The following is a 10,586-nucleotide window of genomic DNA, read 5'->3' on the forward strand; positions in this document are numbered from 1 at the left end:
CATCAATAGGAAAACTGGATACAGTATCTTCAAGTTCTATGTCCAACTGAAGACATTCAGATTCTTGAGAATCGAAGGCAGTATCAGGACCAACGGGTAAGCGGGAGAGGGCATCAGCATTACAATGCTGGGATGTGGCTCGATATACAATCTGATAGGAATAATCAGAAAGGAACATGGACCATCTTTGAAGCTTTCTGAGGGAATTCTCTGGGATCTTATTACCAGGATGGAATAAGTGTACGAGAGGCTTATGATCGGTAATGATCAGGAAATGGTTGCCATAAAGATATTCATTGAAACGGCGAATACCAAAGATGATGGCTAAAGCTTCTTTCTCTATCTGTGAGTATCGACGTTGATGGTCATTAAGTGTTTTCGAAGCGAAGGCGATGGGGCGTTCTTGTCCATGACGATCCTTCTGTGAGAGAACTGCACCGACACCATAGTCTGAAGCGTCAGTAGCTAGCGTGATGATCTTGTCGGGCTGAAAATGAGTGAGTTGTATAGCTTGAATTAAGGCGTTGTTGATTGTTTGCCATGCCTGTTGGCATTGCGGAGTCCACTGAAACTTAACACCTTTTTTACGTAGAGCGTTTAATGGAGCTGCCACTGTAGCGAAGCGTGGAATGAACTTATTATAATAGTTCGCTTTGCCTATGAAGGACTGAAGCTGCTTGAGGTTCTGAGGTGCTGGCATGTTTACTATCGCTGAGACATTCTGCATACTAGGACGAATTCCATTCTTATCAAGTATATTTCCGATGTAGTGAACTTGAGGCTGAAAGAAGGTACATTTAGCGAGATTCGCTCGTAGGCCATTGTCTTTCAATTTCTGGAGAAGAAGGCGGAGATTGGTTAGATGTTCCTGATGATCTTTTCCAGTAACAATAATATCATCCAGGTAGTTAGCACAACCGGGAATTGAGGCGGTGAGTTGAGCCAAATAGCGCTGAAAAATAGCCGCTGAGGATGAAACACCGAATGGGAGCCGCTGGAGCTGGAGCAGTCCGAGAGGAGTGTTGAGTGTGAGAAATTTCTTAGATTCTTCGTCTAAAAGTAGCTGGAGATATGCTTCTTTAAGATCAACTCGAGAGAAGAATTGTCCACCAGAGAGACGACGGAATAAGTCTTCTGGACGTGGAATAGGAAAGATATCGGTTTCGAGTTGTGCGTTGACTGTAGATCGAAAATCGCCACAAAGTCGAACATTACCATCAGGTTTCTTGATTACCACGAGTGGAGTAGCCCATTGACTAGAAGTAACTGGTACTACAATTCCAGTGTGTATCCATCGTTCTAATTCTTTCGTGACCTGGTCTTGAAGTGCTAGGGGTACTGGACGTGCTTTGAGGAAGCGAGGCTTAGCTCCGGATTTCAGCTGTATGTGAGCTGTATAGTCTTTTGCTGTTCCGAGCTGAGAGTCGAAGACTTCAGGAAACTGCGCTAGGAGAGCGGTAACGTCAGAAGTAGGATGCAATGTAGATACGACGTTAATGTTGTCATGTATCTGGAAACCAAATAAGTTAAATAGATCCATGCCCATAATGTTTGATGCAGTGTAGTTGTTAACTACGAGAAGAGGAATGGCCTTCTGAATTCCTTTATAACTAGCCTGAAGCTTAATTTGACCTTTGATGTCAATTTTCTTCTTGTTAAATGTCACGAGCTGGATGTCAGCTGGAGAGCATGAAGGTGAACCTAAGTCGTGGTAGGTAGTCAGGTTAATAATAGAGACAGGTGATCCAGTATCTAATTGAAAATCGACAGATCGATCAGAGAATGAGAGAGGAATGATGATTTTGTGAGAATCCTTTGTGGGAAGAATAAGATTGATTTGATCAACTTCCATGTCTTGGCGGGGCTGTATATGCTTCCGGCGCGCTGCAGTAGTCTTAGCAGGGCGGGGCGAACTTTGACAGACAGTCTGAATGTGTCCAAGTTTATTACATCGTTCACATGTAGCTTTGAAAAAACGACAGTCACGACGTTCATGATGCTTGAAACAACCTCGGCAGGAAGGCAGGAGTTTCGAGGTGCTTTTAGAATTGGGCTTCCGTGTAGCATTACGAGAGGGAACCTGGCGAGAATGCTTGGTGGAGAGCGCCTTATCCGTACGGTTCACTGTAGCAGCGGACGTGCGGGCCTGAGGCGAGACTTGTGCAACTTCGTGTGGAGAAGCTATGGCTGCGGCAGTCTTGGTAGTAAGCTCATAAACCGTAGCAATACGCTGGACGTCTTCTAAAGAAGGGTTACTCTGCTTGACAGCGTCAAAACGTATTTTGTCTTCAGGAGTATGTAAAATTATCATGTCCCGAATGAGAGAATCAGTGTAGGATGAACCACAACCGTCCTTGGAGCAGATGAACTGGCAGGGTTTAGCTAGACCACGCAATTCAGTTATCCATTCAGTATGTGTCTGATGGGGTTGCTTTCTGCTCTGAAAAAATTTATAGCGAGCAGCCACTATGTGAGGAGCTTTGGCATAGTGTTCCGTGAGACGGGCTAAGAGCTGCGTGAAGGGTACCTCAGATAAGTGTTCTTCTGGACTTAATTTACGTAGTAATTCACACGTAGCATTGCCAACCGAACTAAGAAATAGTGCGCGGCGGCGTTGATCATCTGTGACAGAATGGCAGATGAAATGCTGTTGCAAGCGGGCTAAATAAACTGACCATTCTTCCTTAGCTGGATCAAAAGCAGAGAACGGAGGAATAGCTGATGGCTGTGTAGAGACAGAAATAGCTTGAATAGCCTGAATTAATGCTGCCTGTTGTTGTTGCATAAACTGTTGTTGTTGCTGCTGTAAGGCTTGGAAGACCGTAGCGAGTTGTTCCGCAGTAGCCATTGCGAGATGCGTGCAAGAAAGAGTAAGGTAAGCTGTGTGTCAGCACTGGTTGGAGTGTCGTTGTTGTTTAGCACGTCGCCGTAGAGTTGACAACTGGGCCCGTTGAATTGTAGTGTTGGTTTCGTGTGTACCTCGTCGCTATAGAGTTGGCAACTGGGGCTGAAGAATTGGAGTTCGTTGCTTTTTACCTCGTCGCTATAGAGTTGGCAACTGGGACCGAAGAATGTGTATTTGGTGCTTTTTTACCTCGTCGCCATAGAGTTGTGTTGTAACCAAGGTTGAAGTTTACAAAACACAACTTTTATTGCTTCACTTTATGATATTTACACAAATAACTGAAATTTATTTTGAAGCAAAAAGGAATATTGAATCTTGAGAAAAGTTTGTCTTTATACAATATGTACAGGTTTGCAGTCTTTATATACACTCCTATCTCGAAAAGATAGTCTTTGTGAATTGACACTTTGATAGTCGAGAACTATCTGGCACACTAACATAAATGTTCATGAGAGTCCTTGTTTGTTGGAGTGCCTGAATTCCTAAAAAGCAAGTTCAATTGATTGAAGAAATTCCACCTAGCGAAACTAAGGGAGCTTGCATAACTTAGGGAATGAAAATGGCTTGTAAAAGAATTACGGAACATAGGCAGCGGAAACAGGTAAGGGAGCGGTGACCAGAGGTGAAACCTCGTACTGCCAGAAATTCAGTCCACCTGGTCGAAGCACATTTTCAAGAGGAGTAGCCTCCGTGCTCGACGTAGGGTGTATTCTGGAGCTGGACACCGGGACAAGTGGGCTTGTGAGCAGACAGGGAGCTCCTATTTATAGTACACTCGATGGTCAGGCACGCGCACTGAGGGCTGCGCGTCGAAGCTAGCAGAATGATACACAGGCGCGCGTGCAGCTGGCTGGCGGAGCGAGAAGGGAGCGCCGGACATACAACACTATTCCTACTTGTAAAACTCACAACCTGACTTTTAACCCCGTTTATCAACATACCATTGCCTGCTGTCCATCTCACAACATTTTCGAGGTCACGTTGCAGTTGCTCACAATCTTGTAACTTATTTATCACTCTATAGAGAATAACATCATCCGCAAAAAGCCTTACCTCCGATTCCACTCCTTTACTCATATCATTTGTGTTTATGCACCTTTAGTATCATCATTATTATTACTGACATCGGATATACATACAGTACATGCATATTCATTACCGACTTCTATGACTTTCACCGTCTAAGTCTGAAGGCCGCTGTGAATTAACTATGTACGCGTAAATTAACAATTCTCTTTTTCCAACGATCACCATGGTCTAGTTTAATTCTATACTTCTTGTCACTAAATAATTAAAAACTGGGCCTAACCATTGTTGCCTTTCTCTCCTTATGCGTTGTCTTACCATCCATGGTGAAGACTGTTATTATTTAAGGTAACCTATCATCTTTCACCTCAAGTGACTCCACTACCGAAGTTGATTTACACTTACACACAGCTTCATTTATCGTGTTCGTTCCTGATTTAGCCTCATTCCGAGTACGCCTCTGCCACTGTTCCCACCTGCTTGTACCAACAATCATTCTGGCAGTAGGCTGTTTTCTTACATTAAATTTACGAATAATATATGCTGAGTCTATCCAACTGTTCGGTAGAGTGCTGAACCTCTGACCCCAACTTGACACGTTCGATCCTGGCTCAGTCCGATGGTAAATATGTGAGCCTCGTGCTGTAGATTTACTGACACGTAAAAGAAATCATGTGGGACAACGTTCCACCACTCAGCGTATCCTTAAACCATAAAAATACTGTTAGTGGGACATGAAACCAATATATTTTTTAAATTTCCATTTCTCCTAGTCCAGCTCTTGCCAGGAAGGGGTGCTGATGGCACTTCTCCACCGGTTGCCTCTCCTTCCACCGCTCCTCCTCAGTCATTATATTACATTCCAGTCTTCTTTTCCTCATACTATTCTTGACAGAGTATATCCATCTTGCTAAGGGCTTCCCTCTTCCACTCTTCCCCTCTACCTTATACTCCAACAGTTTTTGGTATCCTTCCCCCCTATATCCTCATAACATGTCCAGACCATCTCAATTTATTCTTCTCCATCTTCTCTCTCTTCTGACCTCAACATTCCTTACTCTGTATCTCCTTGTCTTACCTACCTCACTCCTCAGGAACTTCATCACACTGGCCTGAATATTACTCTCATTTCTAGCTGGCAATGTCCAGTCTCTAATGTGTACGTCAACATAGCGGTATAGTACATCTTGTATATTATCTCCTTACATTTCATAGAAACTTCTCTGTTCCACACCAAGTTCCGTACATAATGGTAGAACGTATTTCCCACTTATACCCTTCTGCTGATCTCCTTATCCAATCTTTCATCTTGCATTATTTCACTTCCCAAATGTTTTAAGCATTCAACAACCTTAAGGTTTCGCCCCACTAACGATACCTTTTCCTTCTCTTCCTTGTCTTGTCATCACCACTGTTTTTCTCTTCTCTGCTCTGATGTTCATACAATACCTCAGTTAAGATAACGATCGCTTCCTTCCCACCCCTATCCCATCTTTGCCATAAAGCACACTGTGAAGAATAAGAATTTCTGTTCTAATCTAATGTTTTCAGTGCTGTGTACTTTTGAAATACTATCGCACCTCTTCGAAGAGGCAGAGACAAATAGCGATGGGGTACAAAGCGTAGGCGAACAGACCTTGTCCTTAGGTCTCCACACATATTATCAAACAAATTACGTAATGTAACATTTGAATGACCGCACATCACAACAAAAAGTTGATCCTCTTAGAGAATAGCCCTGACAGAGGAACTTGTGCACGAAGCTGGATGGCTGCCAGGCTGCTTGTGGGCTAGTCTTGACCTTTCCGACTGGTCGTTCTGATGCTTCTTGGAGAATTCTCCATTGCAAAAATAATATTCTTCTTGTAGTTTCAGTACAATATCCACGTACTTACTGAGTTACTGGTGAGGCGGCCTTCAGGAACGTGCTGACATTTTACAAGGGACATTGTCGAGCAACTTTCTTTTAAGACTAATTATTATAAGCAAGGTAACTGGACAGTGGAATGTAGATTTTGTTACCTTACTTCCGGAGAACGCTTTAAAATTCCTAATAAGTAGTATATTACGTTCATTATAAATAACTGTCCTATGAACGACCATTTATTTATTACTTGTTTGATCAAATAAATGGCAGGAAAAGCAGGATACTTAAATCTTTCAAGATGTCACACCCTGTGCTTACAATATTAACCCTTTACGCTCTTATTTACCAACGTCACGTTCCTCCTGTTGTGCTTGTATATCAGAACTCTTCCAACTTATATTTATTCTAAAAGTTACGATACAATTTATTCTCTCAGCAACTTTTGGGTAATATCACGTATAGAAAATAGCAGTTGTTGGTTTTTGGAACAAATTTTTCTTGTCAAGACGAGGATACCCTGAATGGAAACCCACATTTCAGTTAACTACATACTCAGAATATTATAACTGACTGTGCAAAGCGAATAAACAGATAAAATAAAGGAAAGGGAAGAGAAACCCACTTCTTCTCCAAAATCGTGTCAATGAAACTAGGTCTTCCTCAAAGTGTCAGTTGGGAGCTTTATATAGGAAGAATAAATTGTTCAAGAGAAGTATATGCTTAATTTCTGCATTTCTGATATGTACTGTATGTAATGAAATAATACAGCGAGTTTCTCTCATAGGTTTATTGGCAGGCAGGCCTAGCTTATCTGCCTCCCGTTGACTCATAATTTCCTGTTACACAGCGCAACGACAGCACGGGAATGCCCGCACTTCCCAGTTCAGGTCCGTGCTTAGAACGTATTAAGTGTTCATCTGTCGCTCCGACTTTTCTCGAGTTGTGAGGTGTTACTGTGGGGTATAATTTTCTCATAATGTTTCCACATGTGTACACGGTAAAGGGTATTTATGTACGATAGGCCCTAATTATGTAAAAACAGAATCTTGCAAGGAAGTCGTTGGGCGATTTACAACACAATTTCCAGGTGTGCGCCCTCGACACAGAGAGACAGTGTGGAAACTCGTAAACGAATTTAGATGAACTGGTTCTTTACTCGATAAGAAGCGAAGTGTTAAAGAAACGTGTACTTAACGAGGAAAATAAATCAAATCGCAGAAAGATTAGAAAATACGCCTACAAAATCCTTAAGACGACTTGGACAAGAATGCGGGGTTTGGAAGGGCTCAGCATTGCAGGCTACTAAAATATTAAAATAAACAGCATAAAGAACATATCCGGAGATAAATAGCCTCAATTACGGAAGATGAACATTTGCTTGCGTGTGAATCGGAGTTTCCTAAGACGATGCCAGAAATGTGCAGATGCAGAATGAGATTTCCAACATTTCCCGTCATTAGGTACGAGCTTATTTTATTAATTCGTAATATTATTAATAATTGTGGTCTTCATTTCAATTGTTATCTCCTGTTATGCACGGATAAAGTGATCGAAGTGCTATCCTCGTGGAATTGCCGCGGTTTGGGCAGTGATGAGTCAACGGGAGGCGAGAGAAACTCACTGTAGTTGTGAACGAGTCACATCGAGTGAAGTAATATATATCTATATATAAAATCCCAGTAGCGATGATTGGGAATTATAAGTGAGGGAGGGGGGCACAAAAATGCATATACAACAAAATAGTACCAAGGATTCAGGGATAAAGCGACCAGAGGTGCGGGGGCGTATACATCAAAACTGAAAAAAAAATATAGCTACCCAACGGCTATACCATGTTGAATACACCGGTTCTCGTCCGATCACCGCAGTTAAGCAACATTGGGCGTGGTCAGTGCTTGGATGGGTGACCGCTTGGGAACACCACGTTCCGTTGGCTCAATTCCCTTTTGTTATGTTTGTTATATTTTATTATGAAAGTTTACGTTTGTTAAATAGTCTGTTGACAGTGCAAGTGAAATTTGCTCAGTGTAGCTGTATCTTGTGCTTCGTGAATAAATAAATAAATAAATAAATAAAAGCTTTTATGCCCACTACACTAAATTGCCAGAAATTTAACATTTAAGTTCTTTGATATTTCATCATCATCATCATCTGTTTACCCTCCAGGTTCGGTTTTTCCCTCGAACTCAGCGAGGGATCCCACCTCTACCGCCTCAAGAGCAGTGTCCTGGAGCTTCAGACTCTTGGTCGGGGGATACAACTAGGGAGAATGACCAGTACCTCGGCCAGGCGGCCTCACCTGCTAAGCTGAACAGGGGCCTTGCGGGGGATGGGGAAGATTGGAAGGGATAGACAAGGAAGAGGGAAGGAAGCTGCCGTGGCCTTAAGTTAGGTACCATCCCGGCATTTGCCTGGAGGAGAAGTGGGAAACCACGGAAAACCACTTCCAGGATGGATGAGGTGGGAATCGAACCCACCTCTACTCAGTTGACCTCCCGAGGCTGAGTGGACCCCGTTCCAGCCCTCGTACCACTTTTCAATTTTCGTGGCAGAGCTGGGAATCGAACCCGGGCCTCCACAGAGGCGGTCATCCATGTCCTTGGCAACAATATACCCCTTCTACCCTTCCTCACAACACATCCTACAGGCTATTGCGCAGGTTTCCACAACCTGCTGTGGCAGTGTACAAATCGGTTAATCGCGAAGAACGATATTTTGTGCGTATTTCAGCTAAGAATTTTGTTAATAATTACTGAAAGTAAAGAAAAGAATTAGTTGATAAGACAATTGGCCGTGTACATATTATTTTTAATATTTCCTATAATTCCTAGTTTCAAACAGCTAAAGTGGAATTAAAATGTAGTGTTCTCTCCACAAAATGGTGGGGTCTGCCCTCCCTCAAACCCCCTACCCCAATCGCCACCACTGAAAATTCCTGTTTCTGCCTGTCTTTCACAGCGATATTGTGAAAACAGTAGTTTTCAACGTTGAAATTGCCACCAGACATTGCTCAATACATCCCCTATGCAAAAAAAAAAAAAAAGAATGTAATAAAAATACAATAAACCCCGCATGACCACGATATTTGAGCCTTTTAAATAAAAATATGTTTCTTTCAGCGAAGTGACCGTATCAACTTCGCAATGTTGACGCGCACAACTCTGCCCTGCTCCATCTATCAGCATGAGTTCGGACTACGAAACTTCGAGCACGGCCGACTGGATCCCTCACTGCGCTCCAAGCTAGAGCGACGCATCAAGTCGGCCGTGCTTCGAGCACGGATATCTATATCCACGCTGAGCTAACTAGAGTGACGCATTTAGTCGACGGTGCCTACCACAGCGGTGCTGAGGAAACGAGGACGGTTAGAAGGCTGAAACTGGCACGAGATACAGGTTATTATACAATGGTGACTAACATATTTGGACAGTTTGGTGAAAAATAAATTCTATCAATGAAGTGAATGAATCTTCACCATTTTAGCTTATGCAACGACATTACCTCCATACACAGCAATGAGAATAAACTCTTGCCACTGAGTCCGTGGAGTGAAATTTAATAAACGTCGAAAAACCTGGTTTTATTCCTGTGATTTTCTATATCCGTGGCAGCCTCTTCTGTAAATATACCTCCATGGGGAATATACATAGTTTGTAAACAGCAATCCCTATTTGCTAACGCGGTGGAACCACGCATCCTATGTTAAACTATGCCAGCCATGCGAACGGAGAAACAAATCGAGTCTTGTCACACAAACACGAACAATACACCACATCAAACACAAATCCTAAAACATTAAAACTTCGCTAACTTAAACTATTAACTAAAAACACATACACTTACATACAGACCGCCAGAGGAGCACCAGGAGCGCATCGGTATCGGTACTTTACAAACCACCTATCTCTCTGGAGGTGGGTTGCTCATACAGATATAGGAGGGGTTTGGGTAGGCGTATGTAGAGTGGGTCACGGTCCAGAAGTGACCACGGCTGGTCCGTAGTCTGAGAGTTCTGTCCTCTGACCGGCCAACCGAGCAGAGAAGGGTGGCGACGGCCCAGGCGTGGCTCTACGGCCTCTGTATTCGAGAGACGGGAATGGGCTGATACTCGCCGTTGGCTGTTCTGAGAATGATTTTCCGTTGTTTTCTATTCTTCTGCACTAAGGCGGATGCCAGAACAGTCCTAGTATCGGCAACGTCCATCAGTCCTATCACTTTCTCCGCACTTGTACCGGAGTACTAAAAACGACAGCTCCTTACTTCCCTGTTCACGCAGACATCCGAACCATCGGTAAAGGAAGGCTTCGCTCTCATCACCCACCCCTGGAAACCGCAAGGATGTTAGTGGACAACGGGTTTAATGACTGCTCGAGACAGAAATGGCAGATGCCATGCATATCGTCCAAGTCACCTGGCTTTGAATTGCCACGAAAGATCGGGTCGGCTCTTAACCGAATAAGAACCAACACTGGCAGATCAGCCGATTTCCTGCACTAGTGGAAGAAAATAACTTCAAGTTGTGACTACGGCGCTGAAAAGCAGACTGTTCACCATGTAGTCCAAGAATGTCTTCTGAGAGTTTTCCCTGGCGATCCAGCAGAGTTCCTGGTTATGATGGAGGGATCAGTAGACTACATTCGTGGATATCAGCTTGTGAGTATGAGAGAACTGTAAATATTAATTTTTAGTGATGTAGACATCATCATCATCATCATCTGTTTACCCTCCAGGTTCGGTTTTCCCCTCGGACTTAGCGAGGGATCCCACCTCTACCGCCTCAAGGGCAGT

General features: G+C 43.3%; 1 non-coding gene across 1 annotated transcript; it reads left to right on the top strand.

Moving 5' to 3' along the window:
* Positions 1 to 7,615: 7,615 nt before the first annotated feature.
* LOC136876633 (5S ribosomal RNA) lies at positions 7,616 to 7,734 on the top strand. The gene has a single exon (XR_010860662.2). It is a non-coding gene; the product is annotated as a 5S ribosomal RNA (ribosomal RNA).
* The last annotated feature ends 2,852 nt before the right edge of the window (positions 7,735 to 10,586 follow it).

This window comes from Anabrus simplex, chromosome 6, assembly GCF_040414725.1.
Source record: "Anabrus simplex isolate iqAnaSimp1 chromosome 6, ASM4041472v1, whole genome shotgun sequence".
Taxonomy (NCBI): domain Eukaryota; kingdom Metazoa; phylum Arthropoda; class Insecta; order Orthoptera; family Tettigoniidae; genus Anabrus; species Anabrus simplex.